Genomic DNA, 21,230 nt, shown 5'->3' with positions numbered 1-21,230 from the left:
GATTGGGACTGTGAGGTCATTCAGAGCCAGTTCTCATAACTTCTAAGATGCATTGCTTCATCAGTGCAGGTACCCCCCTGGGGGGTCCCATGCTTTGGGCTAGCCAGGTGGGGGACATGAGGTAGCTTTCTCGGGTGCTGTTAGAGAGGCCCCACCGTCCAGCCCAGAAAACTCACCACCACCTTCCCAACAAAGAGACGTTCCCAACAAAGGAGACGTTCCTCATCAGCCCGTGTCACACACCTATCAGACCACACATTGTCTTTTGTGTGTCTAACAAAGCTGCTGGTAATGGCCTTTCTAACCCCGCTTCCCTGCACATAAATTCTCGGAGTCCTGGAGCTGGGCAGCCAGAGAGTGTGTGGTGGCCTGAGGCTCATACCTAGGCAGTGTGCCCGCTGCTTGGGACAGAGGCAATGGCTGTCTTTGTTCCCGACCCACGTTCCTATTGCCCTGGCCTGGCAGAAGCTTGGGCTTTGCCCTGCGTGTGGCAGATGGGCAGAGAGTTTGGGCAGTCTGCATGCCTGGCACAAAGCCCCAAAGGACATACAAATGTCTTTGTGGAGCATGCCAGGGCTGAACTGTGCCACAGAGAGCCGTGTGATATCCTTTAGAAAGGACGAGGCGTCTTTCCTTTCAAAGGAAAACCCATGTTTCGGAACCGCTAGGGAGTACGGAGCCGAACAACATGAAATCATTATCCTTTGTCCCTCTGAGACCGAGTGTGAGGCTGCAAACTTCCCGAGGAAAGCATGTGATTCCTTTCTGCGAGGCATGATTCATTCCAGAAGAGTCCGCTTTGTTCTCCTCATGATGGGGAATTAGAATCGCTCTCTTGAATGTATAAACAGGAGCAGCAGCCCTATTATCACATAAAAAAAAAAGTTCTGTAAGGTCCACGAAGTAGGGTGCTCAGAGTGTTCTGTACATTACTGATGGTGAGAAGACTCAGAATCTCTACTTTACATTAAAATCTACTTTAGCCCTTCTCCTGAACCCACTGGTCATTACCTGACATTTGTCGTGAGTCTCAAGTGAGCAAGAGGTGGCTTCGTCTGGTTTTCACGGGGCCTCACCTGGATTTGCAGGAAGGAGCCGGGTCTGCATGGGGCAGCAGGCCACCAGGGCAGTTCCAAGACCAACCCTCTGCAGAATCACCTTTAGCTGAAGGGTACCCAGGCCTTTCTCTTGGGAAGAGACCATTTCTCCTTTACCTTGTCCCCGGGCTCCAGCAACTAAACACTTTCCTTTCTTCTCTTCTGCCCCCCAGCAGTCCTTTCCAGCCCTTGACACTCCTGCCTCCCAAGCCTAGCGCTGTGTTCCCAGCTTCCCTTTCCTCATTGTCTTTGTAGAATTCTGCACCAGCAGCCCTTTTCATAGAATGTTTTCACCACTAATCTCAGGGAGACTGACTGGAAAGAAGCAAATCAACAAATACAGGGGAAACGTGCTGTTGTGTTTTTTTTAACAGTCATAAGCCCTGACTTATGTCTCAGTGGGTTGCATATCAGCCCACAAACTGAAAGGCAGCCAGTTCAATTCCAGGTCAGGGCACACGCCTGGGTTATGGGCCAGGTACCCAGCTGGGAGGCATGCAAGAGGCAACTGATGGATATTTCTTTTGCACATCAATGTTTCTCTCTCTCTCTTTCTCCCTCTCTTCCCTTCTCACTAAAAATAAATAAATTCTTTAAAAAATCATTAAATTGCAGAATGGCTATTGTGAGGATTAAATGAGGGCATATAGAAGAAGCAGCCAACCCAAGAAGTAAAAGAAATGGTAGAATTGCAAAGTCCTGATATGGAACATTCTAAGCTGAGCTGTCTTGGTAATAATAATGGCATCTTCTTCATGGTCACACAGAAAGCATTTAACTAAGGGTCTAACTCAGAACTGCCCAAAAGAAATATTATGCAAACCACATATGTGATAAAATTTCTAGCAGTCATATTAAGAAAGTAAAAACTGCCTCATCCAGGTAAGCTCAGTTGGTTAGAGTGTTGTCCTGAAAAGCCAAGGTTGTGGGTTCAATGCCTAGTCGGGGCACATGCAAGAATCCACCAATGAATGCATAGATAAGTGGAGGAACAAATCTCTCTCTCTTTCTCTCTCCTTCTTCTTCTTCTTCTCTCCCTCCCTCTAAAATAATTTTTTTTTAAAAGTAAAAACAAACAAGAGTCACTTTAATAGCATGTTTTTTTAACTGAATGTTATCATCCCAATGTGTAATCACCATCAAAAGTTAAGGAGATAGTTTATGATCTTTTTTCATATGAAGTCTATGAAACCTGGAGTGTATTTTAACAGAGCATTTCTCCATTCGGACACCCACCTTCCAAGTGGACATGTGGATAGCGGCTGTCAGCGTGGGCAGCACAGGTCTGACATGTCTTCACTCCATCCTCCCTGCGAGATAAAAACTATCACTGTTCCTATTTTACGAATGGGACACTGAGGCTGAGCAGTCAGGTAACTTGTCAAAGGGATCAGCAATGAACGGTGGTTTTATTATTGAACAGCATCCTGCTTCAGTCCTGGTTTTGCCACTTCTGACTTCCATGACTTTCAGCAGGCCACTAAAAGTCACCCAGCCTCAATGTTACCATAAGGTGATTAACGAGATGAAATATCACCTCCTATTAATGTGGCTGCAAGAATTAGAGATCACGGATTAGGAAGCCAGTCAAGTGGCTAGTATACTCAGAAACTCGGTGCACTTTGGCTGTTCTGATGGAAAGGACTGGGTGGGAGGTCTGTGCTTGGGGTGCGTGAAATCTCCGGGTCTGTGAGCTGCTCCCCGGGTCTGTGAGCTGCTCCCCGGGTCTGTGAGCCTAAACTGAGCTGTCCTTCCTCTTGGCCCTACTGGACTTTTTTTGGTTGTTGCTCTGTCTCCATGGGGCTTTTCCTGTAAATCCTTGTTTATAAGACTCCTGTCCAGCTAGTCATTAGTTGGTTATTCAGGTTGATTGTTTTACATTTCAGTTGTAAGTCCAGTTTGGTCCTGGGAGGAGGTGAGAGTAACTCCCACCAACTCTGCCGCCATCTTGGATCTTGCCTTTTATTTTTGTAAGTGCAGACAATGGTCTGGAATGATACACACCAGCCTGGCAACCATAGCTACTTTGGGTGTGAAACTAGTATTGAGAAGGAATTGAAGGAGATTTTCTCCTTGACTGGCATACTTCTGTTTGGTCTGTTTGTTTGTTTTTTAACAATGAGTATTGTTGACATAAGAATGTCCAAACCTGTAGAACATTTTTATGAGAGTTTATTTGAGCCACACTGATGACTGGCCAGGAAGCAAGATCTCAAATGCTCCTGAGAATGACAGTTTCACAGTTTCTTTTGTACATTTGGAATTAAGAAAAGAATGTAAGGAAGATATGGAGAAAGAGGAAGAAAGCAGGACAGGGAAATCTCTGCGATTAGATTGCAGGACAGTTAACAAGATTATGTGTTCCCTTGGGGGTGGTTATACCTCCGAGGGGTCTGAAAAAAGTTACTTTGGCATTTTAAAGGTATGTAAACCTAGCACAAGACAATGGACAGAGTTTGCTTAAGGCAAAGAGAGATAAACCTTTTTATTGAAAAAGGTATGGGCCTGGGCCATGACTACCCTCCATGACTTGCCCAGTTAGGAATTTATGATCAGATCACCTTGTGAGGTTACTTTCTGTCACTTGAACTTGTCAAATTTATTACAGAGCATGTTTTTCATCCACAGTGTGTATGCATGATTTATGCATTTTTGAAACAGTGAAAATGGAGAATGGGGGCAGGGCGAGGAAGCCAAAGTAAACATTATACCAACCCATCACAACTCATGGACTATAACAGGTCTCAGGGTATATGGGTTAGCATCCAGGGATCCCCCAGATCTGGTCAAATCAGTCACTGGACCTCTCTGACGGTGGAGCAGTGCTCATCTTCCTATTGACTATTCTGATATCAGAAAAGAGCAGAAAGAACCCACAGTGGATCCAGAGGGGCCATTTTAATTGATGGGGCAGTCCCAGAGGGTCTCAGGCTTGAAGAGGAGGTGTCATCATGAATCTATGATTCTAAAACTTATCTTGAACTCTGGCTGGTATAGCTCAGTGGATTGAGCATGGGCTGTGAACCAAAGGGTTGCCAGTTTGATTCCCAGTCAGGGCACATGCCTGGGTTTTGAGCCTGGTCCCCAGTGGGGCCATGTGAGAGGCAACCACACATTGATGTTTCTCTTTCTCTCTTTCTCCCTCCCTCTCTCTAAAAATAAATAAATTAATTTAAAAAATAAAATAAAACTTATCTCAACAAGATAAAAAAGAATTATCTTCGAAGCTGATAATCAGAAAAGGAAAACTTGTGAAATGTTGGGTGCTTCCAAGTCAGTCTCTACCAGAGTGCAGTATCTTTGGGTTTGGGTGTCTGCTTCTCCTCATCTGTCCTCCTTCCTGAGGAGATTCCCTTCTTAGTGAACATTCCAGGAGAAAGAACTGTCTCAAAACCCAAGTCCTTCAGGAGCCATCTCCCAGTGCAGAGCCGCCTCAAGGTGGTGTTTGTGGTTCAGGGTGGGTGTGGTTCTTGCCTGCAGGTGGCTTTTGCTCTCCCAGTGTTTCTCCAGGTGGCTGCATCACAGGAAGAGTCCCAGGGCGCTGCCCTGACGGGGCAGCTCTTGGACCCTTCCCAACTGCTGTGAATCAGGATCCTTGCAGGTGGGGCCCAGGCATTTACACTTTTAACCAGTTTCCCCAGGTGATTCTTCTGCACAGTCAAGTTTGAGAAGTATTCAGACGGAGCTAGACTGAGGAGGTGAAGGGTCATTTCAGAGGCTGGACCATCAGCCTGCATGCTGCTTGTCAAAAGCCCTCCTTCTTTCTTGGCCATGTAGCGTGACAGATGTCATTCATTACATGAAATCACATACTGTATAAGGAAATTATGGCTGTGTTATTGAAGTTACGCTGTTGTTGTTTTTTTAAGTAAGCCAAAGTAAGCTAACCTGGAAAATGTTGAGTTTTACATGAAATTATAGAGTTTCAAGTATTTTTTTAAAGTCAAGGAAAATCATCTCTCAAGGCCCTGAATGTTTGAAACCCTAGCATTTAACCTTTAGGTCTTTGTAAGCTGCCCCAAAGTCCAGGAGCTAAACCTGAAAGAACACTACCAAGTGTTCTCTCATATACACACATTTAAGATATTTCACCCTACTTGAAATAAAGCAGGAAACTTGGGGGCATGAGGCAGAATCAGATCCCAGCTATTACCTAGCCTTGTTTGTGGAGCAAATGAAAAAATCATTACGTGTTTTATTACACTTCAGAATCTATTTACCATTGCCTAGTCATTCCGGGTTTGGGTTTTCCTTTGAAATCAAAAGCCCTGTAAAAAAAATTAATAATAATAGAGAGGGATAGTATATTGGAAGAATGGTAATAGAACTGCAAAAAAAATCAAAATAAATTATACCATTGTTATTAAGATTCATTCAATATTCACTTTGTCAAAAATAAGTCAGGCTCCAGGCAGCATTCCAAGGACTTGAATGAACCTAAACAAGCATGCTTGTTCTCATGGAGCTGTTATTCTAGTCGGGAAGGAAAGAAACAAGGGTGTAGAATACCATGTGGCGAGAGATGCTGTGAAGAAAAAGGCAGGGTTAGAATGTAGAGTGGGGGCAGGAGGGTTTTGGGGGTGGGGACAGAGGAGGGTGTGACTATTGGCCAAAGTGACAATGAAACAGAGACCGGAAGGAAGTGAGGGAGTGAGACACACAGCTAGATGTGAGTGGGGGTGGGGTGGGGCAGAGGCACCTTGCGTCTGTTCTGGCAGAGGGATTAGCGAGGGCAGCAAAGGCCCTGAGGCAGAAGTCTTTTTTAAGAAAACAGCTAGGACGTCAGAGCGGCTGAGGTAGAGGGAGCACAGGGAAAAGTATCAAGAGATAAAATCAGGAAGGTGGCAGGGAATGGCAGTTCACATAGGACCTTACAGATTTGCACTTAGATTTTGTGCGGAGCTGGAAGGCCAGTGGAGGGTTTTCAGCAGAGAAGTGACCTGATCTGACTTAAGCTTCGTGGGTACAGATCAGTAGGAGGCCACAGTAGAAGAAGAGAGGCTAGTTCGGAAGAAGGCCGCTGCAGGAATCCAGGTGAGAGGTAATGACATTTGGACTAGGAAGGGAGCTGAAGGTCATAAGAAGTGTTGGACTCCTCTCTTCTTCCTCTCAGTTGTCAACTGAAGAGCTAAATGAGAAAAGATTTCTCTGTGAAGACAGGACCTGGAACAAAAATTTACTGAACCATCTTTTTTTAAAAAATGTATTTATGAATTTTAGAAAGAGAGAGAGGAAGAAAGAGAGAAAAAACATCAGTTTATTGTTTCACTAATTTATGCATTCATTGGTTGATTCTTGCATGTGCCCTGACTGGGAATTGGACCTGTGACCCCAGGATATATAAGACTGATGCTCTAACCAACTGAGCTACCTGACCAGGGCTGAGCTACCTTTCTGTTCAGGTGTGCTCTCTGCCCTGCCTGATTCTGCTCTTCACTTGCCCTTCCAACAGAAGTCTCCAAGTTGTGGGGGCCACACTCTTTCTCATTCCCTCCTTGCCAGGTGAAATGACGTCACCCCCAATGGCCTTTTTGGGGAAGAGTCCATTGACCTCTCTGCTCTCTATTTCTTGAGCTTTTTTTTTAAATTTTATTTATTTTTAGAGAGGGGAGGGAGAGAGAGAGAGAGAGAAAAACATCAATGTGCAGTTGCTGGGGGTCATGGCCCACAACCCAAGCATGTACCCTGGCTGGGAATTGAACTTGCGACACTTTGGTTCGCAGCCCGAGCTCAATCCACTGAGCTATGCCAGCCAGGGCTTATTTCTTCAGCTTTTACAGGCAATGTCTCCTTGCTCCTAGGAGACAGCACCCTTGATGGGGACATGATTTATGAATATTCAAAAGAACAGAGAACTCAGCTCACAAAGCTGATTTACCTAGAATATTATTGATTATGGCAAACTGGAGGAAAACTCTTTCCTAAAATCTAAGCCTTACTTGCAGTAGCTGTTAAAGGAAATATGTAGCCCTCCCAGGGAGGCTCGTCTTTGAAAATCAATTCTCTGAAGACTGCTGCAAAGAAATCATCTCATGGTAGAACTTGGGGCACAGAGAGATCTTTGGGGCCTGGGTGGGAATGGGAGGAGGGGTCTAATTTATATTGTTAGGCAGCTGCCCAGCCTTCTCCACTCATTCATTCATTTGTTCACTCATTTATTGACCCATTCATGCATCCATCAGATGTATTGGATACCACTGTGTGGGAGGAACAGCTCTGAGCACTGTGATGCAGACACTTCAATACAAAAGCAAGCTCTGGCCAGGTGGCTCAGGTGTTTGGAGCATTGCCAGTACACCAGAAGGTTGCAGGCTTGATCCCCAGTCAAGGCGCAAAGAGGAGACAACTGATCAATGTTTCTCTCTCTCTCCTCCCTCTTCCTCCTTCTCTAAAATCAATAAACATATATCTTCTGGGGAGGATTTAAAAAAAGCAAAACCAAAAACCAGACACTTCCTACTTTGAAAAAGCTTACGCAGTTCGAGTGCCACCTTTCATTCTCTGTCCCTCAGGTGAAAGGTGCTGTGATGCCCAGAACAAACATGGCCTCCCGCAGGGCCCTGAAGCCACTGAACCCCGAGGCTCTCCCGGGCCTGCTCTCAGCCTGCCAGGAGATTCTCTCTCCAAACACATTGGGTCTACCACAGAAATACTCAAGAACAGGGCAGCTCCAATCTGCATTCTTCGATTGCAGGAGAAGGATTTAAAACTACACAAAACCCCGACCCGAGTGGCTCAGTTGGTTGGGCGTCGTCCCGCAAAGCAAAAGGTCACTGGTTCAATTGCTGATCAGGGCACATGCCTGGGTTGGAGGTTCAGTCCCCGGGGGGTGCATGCAGAAGGCAACCCACTGATGTTTCTCACATCAATGTCCCTCTCCCTCATACTCCCTCCCTTCCCCTCTCCCTAAAAATAAATAAATAAAATCTTTAAATTAGAAAAAAAACTGCACAAAAAGATCTTTCTGACCCAGAGTCTGAACCCTGGAGAGCAGCTTGTGTATTCCCTGGTTTAAAGTGTTTAAAAAATGCTCGCCATGTAAATGTGAAGAGAAAAAAATTCAGGATGCAAATGTATACATACAGAATGATCCTTATTTGGTAAAAAAAAATAATATATTTATACACATGCACATATGGGTGGAGAAAATTCTGGAAGGAAATGCAACTAAATGTTTCAGCAATTATCTTGGGATAGTGGATTTATGCGAGGGTTTTCTTTATCTTTTCTTCATTTTCCGAATTTTCTATACCGAGGGTGCATTACTTCTAATTATCACACATAGTAACTTTTCAAAACTGATTTTTTAATCATTCCTACCATTCACGCAGTGATGTTCACTCCAGCCTGAAAAAAGCCCCAGAGAGACACTGAGAGAGATGCTGTGAAGTTCCCTGGATTCTTAGTGACAATCTTGAGCCATCTTCATTTGGTCGATGAGCAACTGAGGTGCAGAAAGGTGAAAAACAGGGTCTCCTGAGGGTCAGGAAAAGAGCATGTGCTCAGAGCAGCAGAATCCTTAGAGATAAACAGCAGCATTAGAACGTGGACGGCCCGGGAGGCGGGTGTCTTGTTAAAACTCGGACTCTCACAGCAACCACTGTGTGGCCGATGCCGCAGGTCCATAGACCTCGCAGGAGTAGCAGGGTCTGGACCCAGGTGAGGATCCCGGGTCGAAGACTGGCCAGCCAGGAGACTTCCGATCCCTGACTTTCCTGTGTCTGTTTCCTCCTCTGTAAATCAGGAATATTAGTTTGCTCCTCACAGGGCGGTTATGAAGACAAAATGAGAAGCTCTCTGTTGCGCTTTTAGCCCAGTGTCTGGTCCACTGAGTGCTCGGTGACACGTTTTTCACAAACCCACTGTTCGCTCTCCGAGTTACGCCATACTTACTCTTCAATATCCGCCAGCCTTACTGGAATCCATCAATGCCTCCCTTATTCCAGCTGCCCCAAGCACAGTCTCAACTCACCCACACGTAGATGTAAATATTGTCCAAGGGGCCTCTGTTTGCAAGAAGGCCCAGGAAAATACTAGGTCTTTCTTTGCTGGAGAAAATTTTCTCTGCACTTTTTAAAACGTAAGGGACCTTTGGTTGAAATATTTGCTTGGGGGCTGAGCATAAAAATTTATGTTTCCAAACCCACCAAAACAATTTTCTGCGAAGATTTTAGCTTTAAAAATTAGTGCACGGAACCTCTGAGGAAGAAAAGAAGAAAGTGGTTTTCTGTTTGTTTCGCAGAGACTTCAAAGGGTTTCCTCTTACACAGATGGCAGGAGAAGGTGGTGTCAGGGGGCAAAGCGGGGTGGGGGGGGGAGGATGGGAGAGGGTGTAAGGAAACCCCCCCAGACGCCCCATTTATTGACAGACTTTCTTGCTCACTGTGTCAGTTCTCTAAGATCCAGATGTTGGAGGAATAGATTTCCTGAGCTAATTGTGTCCCTGGCCCAGGGAAATTCCAACAGGGAGGGGAAACAAGTTAGGATGGATCAAAGACAATTCACCTGTGTCTCATTTTCTTCTTTTTTGCCCCAATTGAGGATGGCTGGAGTGGGGAAGGTGGGGTGCTACCCCCTGGTGAATATTGAAACATGTCCCCCTGGCAGGTGCTAGGCCTCACGCCGGGCACTTTTCTCCGTGACAACTGTCTCCAGGGTGACGGTGTGGCTTTCTTACAGCATCTGGTTGTTGGCTGTCAGTCTGGACAGACTGTTGATTGAACAGTGGTTATGACTGAGACTGAGACAAGCAAGAGCAACGAGAGTCCAAGCTTGCCTGGGGCTTACAGGGGCGTTTTCTCGATTCCCTCAAGGTGTGGCCTGACTGTGGTCTTTCTTGCTCCACAAGTTCCCTGAAGAATCCTGGCTGCAGGAAAGTCTTTCTCAGGCAGTAGTTTGTTCTGTTCTGGTGAGTGGCTCCCGGGACCCCTGAACCCTCTCCAAAACACCACTGTTCCTGAACAATGCATTTAGGTTCCCCCCAACTAAATACACAAAGGCTACAAATAGCACGGAGCCAGTAAGTGCCTGACCTGACGAGGACAGCACCAGAGGACACTTTTCCGCTTACAGAGCCCCACCCCCCAGGACCTCATTTGATCCTCAGGACAACCTGTGAGGTATGACTGAAGAGCATCATTCTATCGCTGTGTAAACAAGGATTGGAGATTAAGTGGCTGGACCCAATCACACAGAAAGTGGTGTTGAATAATATTGAGGCAGCCAAGTATGAAATGTGAAGTCAATAATATGATATTTTAATAAAGAATAAATAAATGTTCCTCATCTTAACATGAAGTTTGATGAAATTTATACTCTGGTCAGGCCGAGGCTATTTTAGGCAAACCGCTTACTATTTATGCACCTCTGTGTACTTTTCCATCTGTGGCTGGTTTGACAGCTGTTGGTGCATTCCATCATTCATTCATTTATTCATTCAACAAATATGTATTGATTGGCTGCGGGGCGAAACCCGAGAGGATGGGAAAGAAGACACACAGCCTGCCAGAGCTTTGTGGGGAAGGCGGTAGGAGGGGGAGGCAGACCAGCTGCTGCAGATACAGGGGAAGCCGTAAGAGGCCTCGCCAAGGCCCCACAGGCTGCTCCCGAGGCTGGGGGGAGGGGAGGGCCCCCCCCCGGGGAATGGTGAAACTCCTCTTCTGCTGCTGGTACAGGAAATGCGAGTCTGAGTCTCAGTTTCTAAAGCTGGCTTTTACATCTTGATTCCTTGTGTTGAGTTGTTCTAGATTCACCACAAGGCATTCCACTACATTATGAGTTTACATATTCCAGGGGTTTGAAATTCGACTGGTGAAAACTATAGTCATTATTTATTGTCATCCATAGGCAGCTGGGAGGTTGGGCCCCGGCGTCAGTCCTGAGTTTGAATTCTTCTGGCTCTGCCACCAAACAGCTGTGTGACCCTCTCTGTTCAGGTGACATAATCTCTCTAAACCTACATTTTCTAATCTGTAAATTAGGGACAGTAAGTGCAGCTACCTTAGAGGACTGTTGTAAAGATTATGTGAAGTAAAGCAGGTAAAGTACTTAGGACGTAGAGAGTAATCGACACCTTTCAGCTTGCAGTAATTAGTAACATTTTATAACCCCCCCCACCCCGTTATATCTAGGAGCTTTAAAGTGGAAAGAGGCTATGAAAAATTTTCAAGAAACCATTTTTTTTTCTTTTTATAACCATCCAGTCAGGATAAAAGATAATTGTAATTTTTCAATTTTGTGAAAACCTTACACCCTGGTGAGAGTTCATTGTCCCTCCCCCACATGGGTTAATGTGTATCTTAAAATCTATTTCAAAGATCTTACTGGCTTTCATACATTATCATAAATATTTCCAGGGTGAGTACTATTATAGTTAGCACGTGAAACATTTTGTGTTTTTGACATGTGAAGCAGGACGGAAAGGTGCGGGGAAACTGCTTAGTCATATCGGTGGCAAAGATCTCCGTGGAAGGTCCACAGCACTCACCACTGTCTTGACTCTGTGTGGACACAAACTGTGACGTAAGGACCTGGGGGTGCTGGGGATTCTGCACCAAGGGTGATTTCACACCTTGGAGGGGACAGATGCTCCTCTGAAAGGTTTCACCCCCAGGGCCCACGGACAGTCATGCTCCTTTGCTGTCACCACCACCTTTCAACAAAAACGGACTCAGTCTCTTGATGCAAATATCCTGGGGAGAGAAAACCAAAAACAGGTTTTTGTTTTGTTTTGTTTTGTTTACAGAAACAGCAGAACAGATCCTTCCAGAAACACATGGTTTGTTAATACTGTTTTAGGACCAAGTGAAGCTATTTGGAAATCAATATTTAAACATTTTTATGAAGTAAGCCATATGTCAAATCAAACAGGACAAAAGGAGTAGAAATGTGAAGAAAATAACCTAATATCAGTTTATGCTGCCGCTTCATGTGTCTGTTCCCTCCAGGCAAAGTTGTTGTTTTTTTTATTGTTGATGTGATTGCTTTTATGCTGTTGTCGGTACCACTAGAGCAGGTAAGTAATACACGATTCTGATTGTTAGTTTATATCCACGTTGCATGTCTTCCCTGGTAAATGCCTATTCATTTCATGGTTATTAAAGTAATTGAATGGCATCAGTGAAGATCTGAAAACTAGAGAGGAAGAACCAAAAACAAAACACAAAAGTCCTCTCAATTCCCTGACACCGAAGTGGTGTCTCTGCGTCGATATTTACTTTTGTTTGGTACTTACGGTGGTTTCCTGCACAGCCTCTGCCGTCGGGCTGACTGGGTTTACGTTGTGCCTGCCCCTCTTATCAGCAGTTTGACCTCGGCCAAATGGCCTAGACTCTCTGTCTCAGTTTCCTTATCTATACAATGGAGATGGTAATACTGGTACTTACCTCTCACGGTTAGTGTGAGGATTACCTGCAATGGCGAATGGAAAGCTCTTGCATAGGGTTTGACATAGCGATTGCCTAATAAATGGTAGTTATTGGCAATGCTGCTATTATTTCTTCGCTAATCCTTACCACAACCCTGTGAAGTTACAGAGGTTAGGAATGGTTTCATCTCTCACAGGAAAACTGAAGATCAGCTCTGGCTGGTGTGGCTCAGTGGGCTGAGCGCTGGCCTGTGAACCAAGAGCCTGCTGGTTCAAGTCCCAGTCAGGGCACATTGCTTGGGTTGCAGGCCAGATCCCTGATTGGAATGCCTGAGAGGTGACTGATTGATGTGTCTCTTGCACATCAATGTCTCTCTCTCCTTCTCTCTCTCCCTTTCCCTCTCTCTACAAGTAAATACATACAATCTTTCAAAAAATAAATAAATAAAATAAAGTCTGCCCAACTTAAAAAGAAAAAAAAGAGAAGGAAAACTGAGGACCAGAGAGGCCAAAGGACATTCACCGTTCTGGCCTCAGGCTGAGGGTGTTTTCTAAGACAAATGAGAAATGGCACAAATTTCTGCTTCTCAAGAGATGCCTTTTAAGGGACAAGAAGTCACTGCCTCCTGATGTGATGCAATGGGAAGTTCAGTGTCACCTGTGACTTGACTGTCTTGCCAAAAATGTTGAACTGGAACACAGCACACCTTCCTGCGAAACCCCAAATTTACAGGACATGGAAGAGATGGAGGGGACATGTAACATGGTTCCTCGAAGGAAAAACAATCAAGCAAATCCAGGACGTGGGGTATTCTGCAATACAAAGTGGTGTGTCTTTTTCAACAAGCCAGTGCCACAATTAAAAAAGAAAGTGGGGGAGGTGGAATGGTTGGAGGTTGTTGTAGAATAAAAAGGGACAAAACAAAAGCAATGCACAAGGTCTTACATAGACTTCTGGTTTGAACCCAAAGGCAAATTAGAGAACTGAATATGAGCAGAATATTTAGACAATGCTAGGGAACCGCTGCTAGTTCTGTCAGGTGAGGCCATGGTATGTGTGTGGTTATTTTTTGAAGAAGCATGTTGGTGAATTTAAGGGTAAATTGTCTTGATGCCTGCAATTTGAAATGACTTAGTGAAAAAATAGTTTAAGCCAATATGACACACACCATCAATTCTTTTTAATCCTCACCAGAGGATATGTGCATTGATTTTAAAGAGAGAGGAAGGGAGAGACACACACACACAGAGAGACCAAGAGATATCGATGATGGATGTCAGAGAGAAACATTGATCGGTTGCTTCCTGTATGCATCCCGACCAGGGAATGGAACCCACAACCTAGGTATGTGCCCTGACCAGGGATTGAACCCACAATCTTTTGGTGTACAGGACCATGATCTGCCCAGATGGGCCACCTGGCCAGGGCATTATCGATTCCTGATTATTGGTGTTGAAGTAGGTTTATGGAAATCCTTGTACTAGTCTTTTCACTTTTATGAGTGTCTGAAATTTTTCATAATAAAGTGTAAAAAAACAAAACAAGCAGAAAGTGCCCTTTTTGGAAAGCCAAAGTTGTGTGTTACAGTCGTTCCAGCAATAGCACAGTACCATATCCAAATACCCACTCAGTGATGGTGCTGTGCCTTACCAAGTGGGGGTTTCATGGATGTTTCACAAAGAGAGGACACAAAAACCCTACTCTAATAACAAAACAAAACAAAACCACCCTATACTACTAAGGAAAACCTCTCTAGCCATTCCTACAAAGGCCACATCTAAATTATCCAGTGTGGGACTGATAGCATTTAGATGTGCAATAAATGAATGATAGAATGGTGTCAATAATAATGCGTGTGTAAATACATCAGACCTCTAAGCAAGTCAGGTTTTTGTCTTTTTTTTTGAGAAGAGGATGATTGATGATTTTGGTAAAGATTGATTCATACGCAGGGACAGAGCTAAGAAAAGTCTATAGAATTTGAATTCCCTCTTCTGGGCTCTACTCAAAACCACTCCTTTCCAAGTGAGGAAGTTTGAGAAGAGCAAATGTATTCACCTCCAAGTTCGTAAAAATCTTTATTTTCCTTTCATGCTAAGTTCAAGGAAAATCACAAGTTTTCATTTCATTCTCTGGCAGCTTCCAAAAATAACATTTTAAACACATACCTTTTAGACCAACCCCCGCCTCCCCTGCCCACCAAAGATTTAAAGACACAACGGAAACTAAATAAACTCTAAATATTTGAATGTAAAACTCAAATATTTTGCCCTGGCTGTATGGCTCAGTGGGTTGAGCACCAGCCTGTGAACTAAGGGATTACTGGTTCGATTCCCAGTCAGGGCACATTCGTGGGCTGCAGGCCAGGTTCCCTAGTGTGGGGTGCACAAGAGGCAACCACACATTGATGTTTCTCTCCCTCTCTTTCTCCTTTCCTTCCCCTCTCTCTAAAAAAATAAGTAAATAAAATCTTTTTTAAAATAAAAGAAAATAAATAAATAAACTCTTTAAAACGTTTAAAAAAACAACAAGTCAGTGTTAGAAAGGATCCGTCCAATCTCTTTGCTTGCATCACTCAAGGACAGCAGAGCCAGGAGTGACCCAGAGTTGTGGATAAGAGGTTTTTTCACTATTTGAGCATTTCTGAATGTAAGCCATTATATAATTATATGGAAAAAAAATCTGTTTTCAAAGAAAAGGTATGGCTCTCAACCCCCAAACTTGGCAAAAATTAAGAACTCTAAGAAGAAGACAAACATTGCCCCTAAATTAGTCAGTTCTAAATCTCTCCCCTAGATCGGTCATAAGAACCTGAGCAGATGTTGCAAAAATGACGTTTTCAAACAAAAAGTGCTGATTATAATAGTTTTATTGCTTCCGGGAATCCAATGTGCAAACGTCATAGGGGTAGATAATCACGTTAAGGAACTACACATTTTCACCAACATTTTCCACACTTGCCTATATTGTGATTGACTAATTTCCCAGAGAAGGTTCATATGTTTTGAACTGCTTAAAAAATCCCCACGTGCTCACAGCCGATCTTCTTTTGGATCTCTTGATTTAACACTTGTAAGAAGCTGGACTAACTAACTAACTTTCCATCTAGAGAGAAAGAGAATTAATTCCATGTAAGAGACACAAATCCTCTGAAACGATCCTTCACCTGACAGTTTTCCAAACAATTTAAGTGAAAGCATCACATACTTGGGTCCTTCTGACTCATTCATTTGGAGAAGAATATCTCTAGGCAAAGCCCAGATGTTTTTTGACTTTCCTGTTTGTTCATGCTATTTTCAGAAGCTCCTACCACTGCAACAATCAATCAACAGGTGTTAGTTCCCTGAGCTTGCATTGGGCTGGAGCTGGAAGAGGGCAGGGGTCCTCCTCCCCTCTCTTTGCTACAATTTCTTAACACACAGGAAACAATGCAAAACAGCATGTAAGTGAGGTGTGGCTGTGTATAACCTTCTGATTTATTAACTCTGGAACAACCACAGAAAGTCCGAGGTCACTGAATTAAGTCTTGAAAAATACATTAGGGCCCTGGCTGGTGTGGCTCAGCTGGTTGGGCATTGTCCTGGCAACGTTAAGTTTGCAGGTTTGATTCCCAGTCAGGGCACATATTTGGGTTGCAGGTTTGGTCCCCAGTCAGAGCACCTGCAGGAGGCAACTGATTGATGTTTCTCTCTCATATCGATGTTTCTCTCCCTCTCTTGCCCCCTCCCTCCCCCTCTCTCTAAAAGTAAATAAATAACATCTTCTAAAACTACATTAGGCCAGCATACTGTGTTAGACTCAGCTGACCGTAGTTACTGGGCACTTGGGCCTCACCAGGCACTGGGCTAAAGCATTTTACAGACATTTCTCGTTGAACCTTCAAAAGTCTTATAAAGTGAGTTTTATTATCCCAGTTTTACACATGCAGCTCCAAGGGCTCAGAGGTCGAAGGACATTGGAGAGGTCACTGATGGAAGAGCATTATGGGTATGGAAATAGCTCCATTCTCTTCCTTGCCCTGAACTGTGCTCCCCACTAAACTGGGGGAGTGGAGGAGAGTGAGGCAGTGGGGAAAGCGGGCAAGGCCCTCCCCAACTTTCAGCCCCCCCCCGCCCCACAAAGCCTGTGGGGGACCCAGTCAGTGATGTGTGTGACCTTAGCCACAAAGCCAAAGTGGTCATGCCCCACCTGTTTTTTGACCTTTTTTCTGGTTTTGTACTTCATCAAGATCTATAAAGACTTCTCAAAGTGACTAAAGTCAGGAATTAAAAAGGGGAATATAGAAATTTTAGTTTCTATCCTCATAGTCACATTGAGCAAATATCTGTTCTCAACTCATTTTGAGATTTAGGATTGCTTTCAACTCAGTGAGTGTAACCCAGGAAGCAAGGGTGTGTGTGTGTGTGTGTGTGTGTGTGCACACGCACGCGCGCGTGCGCGCACACCGTGCGTGCAGGGTATTGGTGCCCAGCTTAATATCCCCTGCTGAGGTGCTATCAGAGACTCTGATGGAGCCCAGCTCCTTGGAAAGCAGGGCTGGGTAGATAGAATTGAGCACACTTACCTCCAGAGAGGTTACCTGGCTTCCATAGTCCCTGGCTGCTGCACCGTGTTTGAGGTATAAAGCTGTGGATTCCACAAAGCCCACATTGTTCACTTTGATGTATCCAACCAACCGAAAGGTCTCGGTTCTGCTGCTCACCAGGCCTGACCTCAGGAAACTCGTCCTGTGTCTCTGGAGCTCAGCTCCCACATCTGTTAGTGGTACAGGGTACATCTGATGATCTCTAGGGCTCTTCTAGCTTGACATTCTGAAACTCTGATGTCAAGGCTAGAATCCCTTCCATGCTGGGGGGTTGGGTGTCACTACGGGCCTCATCCTGGGGACACTCATGCTTCCCTGGGAACAGTGACACAGCCCCCGCGTGTCACTTGATGGTGTAATCATGCATATGTGAATGCTGGGACATCAGAGGAGGTGGGAACAAGAAAACAGGCCTGTGGAAGACAAGGATGATTTTCTTTTCCCATCTTCGTTAATTTTTGTACTGCGTACCTACTAAGTGCCAAGTACTGTTCTGGAATACTTCTAAGCAGACATATTCTCTGCCATCATGGGACTTCAGTTCCCAGAGTTATAGCATTAACCAGCGATTAATTAAAGTAAGCGTGGAGAATTAGGAATTAGGCTTCTCTAAGCCTAGGCTCCTCAATGGCTTCCCCCAGGTTTCCTTGACTTCATTCTCTCCTTTCTGGCTTTTCTCTCAAACTAATCTTTTACAAATACCCTTTAGGCTAAAATGCCTCTAACGTCTTTCCCTCGTAGCTTTTACCCTCTAATGAAATCCAGGCCTCTTATCGTGCTGTGGAGACCCCCTGCAAACTCAAGGTGCCTACTTTTCATCCCTCTCTCCAGCCTCACTTTCCTGAGTCTTTCAGCAAATTAGTCTCCCCACAGTCTCCCCAGTCACTTCCTGAGTTTTTCTGCTTCTATACGATTTTTGTTCTTTAAAGATTTAGTGGTTAGATTTTTTAAATGTACTCAAGTAATTTTAAGAAGTGAAGCAATGCAGAGATATGTAATGAGTTAGCAATCACTCCTTCATTCCATTTTATTCCCTCTGAGGTGATTACATTTTCTCCTCCCAATTTACAGCAAAGTCACAAGAATAATACAGAGACATTCATATACTCTTTACCCAGATTCACCATTTGTAATACTTCGGCATATTTGTTTCTCCTCTCCTCTCCCCTTCTCCCCTCCCCTCTCCTCCCCTCCCCTCCCCTCCCCTCTCCTCTCTCTCCCTTCCCCTTCTACACACATACATATTTTCATTTATTTTTCTGAGCCATTTAAATAATTTTCAGACATCAGGGTTCTTCACCCTGTAATGTTTCAGTGTATATTTCCTAAAAACAAGAATAGCTTCGGTCTAGTTATCAACTTCAAGAAATTTTACATTGATTAAAAAAAGAAAGAAATTTTATATTGATATAATACTTCAGTCCAGCCTAACTTCCATACTCTACTTTTTTCCAATTGACCTAATTATAGTCTTTATAATTTTTTTCCCATCTAGTATAGGATCTAGTCCAGGATCACATACTACATTTCATTCTTACGCTTCTTTAGTCTCCTTCAATCTGGAATCTCTTTTTCTTTGTCATTCATGCCAGGGGCATTTTGGAGGAATAATACAGTTTCTTTCTGTTAGTTTTTAAAAGTAAAATATTTTATAATTTATATACATTTATATTTTAGTTATAAAACATTTTGAGCCTGCCTGATGTCTTTCCATAACTTTTAAAATGTCATTTCAATATCTGGGAATGCCTCTCCATCCATGCAAGTCCTGCGTGTCCCAGGTTATAATCCCTTCAACCCTGGCCCTTGCTGGAAGCCAGAGAGTACCTCTTATACTTCTTGACAGCTGCCATGGCACCCAGCACTGTGTTTAGCACCAATAGGGCGATTAATAAATATTTGTGGATTAATTGATTTTGGTCTGAGACATGATTTCCATCTGCTGCAAAGAGAACGTGCCATGTAGGTTTTGCAAGACAATTGGTATCTTTCCTGCCAATTGCTTCCAGGGTTTGCACTTACTGAGATAAATTTTGGATTCAAAACTGGATCCTTGACTATAGACTTGCCACACCACGGAACTGTGGGCATGTTGATGTTTTTTAAAAATGTTTCACAATAGATCATTAAGAACGTGAAAGAAAAGTAATTTTCCCTATTATTTTACTCCTCCAAATGTTAGTGACCGAAAAGGGGTTAAGTTCAGAAGCAGGTTTCAGAGATTAATGAACCAAATTACTCAAACTGTAATCCAGGATATTCCAATAGAGTCTGGCCTTATGTCTAGCAGGTTGAAGAAAGCTACTTTGTTTGGAGATCAAGCCCTACAGGTGAGACGCTAAATTATAAATGGGAAGGAATGCTTTTATACTAAGCGCTACCCATTTGTCAACATCAAACAAACTTTTTTGTTCATGCCTGAGAAAGCATTAGACTTTTATCAAGTTTTGGTAAATTTTGAAAATCACATGGTTGTTCAATGCCTCCGTGTGGTAGAAAAAATAATTCTGCTCTCTCCTAGTTTCCTGTGATAGCGACATTCAGGACCAACCACGTCTGACAATGCTTAGGGCCCTTCAAAGGGATCGGTGTTTTTTAAAGAAAACCTATGGGAAAATGACTCCATTTGAAGATGAAAGCCCCAGATCTCATTAGGCTCTGTGGAATTGACCCTTCTTTGAGAACTTTCCCTATTTTGTGTATAAGGAGTGAATTTTTCAGGCAGAGGAGCATCGTAAAATAAAACAAGTGGACTGAAATCTGCCGTGAGTCCATCTTTTCAGAAAGGCTTTAGAGAAATTCTTTTTAAATTCCACACACAAGATTTTTTTCTTTTGACACAAAAAGGAAATCCTTTCTATCCAGCCATAAGGCGAGTTTAAAAACTCGTATTTAAAAATGTTAATCTGCTTGACTTTGTGGGGGTGTGTGAAATTGGCCAAAGAGAATGGTTGCCTTGAAATAAATATGTGACGTTCAGTGTAGCAAGAAGGCAAAATAGGAGCGCTCCAAAGTGAGACTGGGTCTCTTGCTTTTGAATCAACTGTATGATTTCACCTCCCAGGGATCAGTTAGCACCTTGATCTTCAAGTGCTTCTGCTTAAAAGTGCTTGATACTCTAGAGATGGCTTGAGGAAAAGAGTTGGATCATTCTGAGGATCAGGAATAGGCATTAGTAAAAATTGAAGCCTTACCTTCTCAAAGCCCATGGCTATCACAACGTTGCACCGCTTAGGCTTGTGAGCGGGTGCATCTTTTAAATGTAAATTGAGCATTGCTATCAAAGCATCCCACTTATCCCAATGCATCTGCTCCCACAAGCCTAGACTACCACAGAGTTGGGGGAGGGGCAGAGGGGGATTTTCATGGCCTATCCTTTGGTTTCTTTAGGAGCATACACTATGAGAATGTATTATGTATTTAAACTATATCCATAAATATGAAATAAATCATGATTATTCTCAGAATGGAGAGTAAGAAACTTCAATAGGGGTCATGAATTGGTTCAAGTAAATGTTATAAAATCAGTGACTCTCTTAACCTCCTTCTATTTTCCTACTTTCCCTACTGTCTTGATTGTTTATATGTTTCTTAAAAATATCAGAGTTCTGTTATACTTAACATATCTTTTAAAGTATAATTGAGGGTCCACCCCCCTGCCATCACCCAATATTGCCAACACTGACAAAACCATTTGTGGGTAGTAAGGGCAGTAGGTGAAATTTGGCCACCGATTTACTGTATGACCTTGTACAAGACATACTGGCTTTCTTTGCCTTAATGTCTCCATCTGTAACATGAGGACTTTGAACTCAAGGATATCTCTGGTCCCTGTTAGTAAGTAAAATCCTATTATTCCTTGACTCTTTCTTCTAGGTGGTTTCTTCACTTGACCTTAGCCAAAAGGCCGAGAAGCGATCTTCTAGGCGGATCTTTCTTATACTTGTCATTCATTCCACATCATAAAGACCCTGTGTCCTAACCACATTTTTAAGAAGTAGGATCAGGGAGGGAAGATGAATCATTTACTTTGCAAAACCATTAATAAACCATCTTCATGATAGATACACATGTGATCCTTCTAACTGTTCTGCCAGTCAGTACAGTGCCCTTGATAGACGAGGAAACCAAGGCTTAGAGAGGTCAGTGTAGCTCTTTTGGCCTTGAAGCGTGTAAGTAAAA

The sequence above is a fragment of the Phyllostomus hastatus genome, unplaced genomic scaffold (genome assembly GCF_019186645.2).
Source record: "Phyllostomus hastatus isolate PE091 unplaced genomic scaffold, TTU_PhHast_1.1 phas_scaffold_129, whole genome shotgun sequence".
NCBI lineage: Eukaryota > Metazoa > Chordata > Mammalia > Chiroptera > Phyllostomidae > Phyllostomus > Phyllostomus hastatus.
This window is presented reverse-complemented; position numbering follows the sequence as displayed.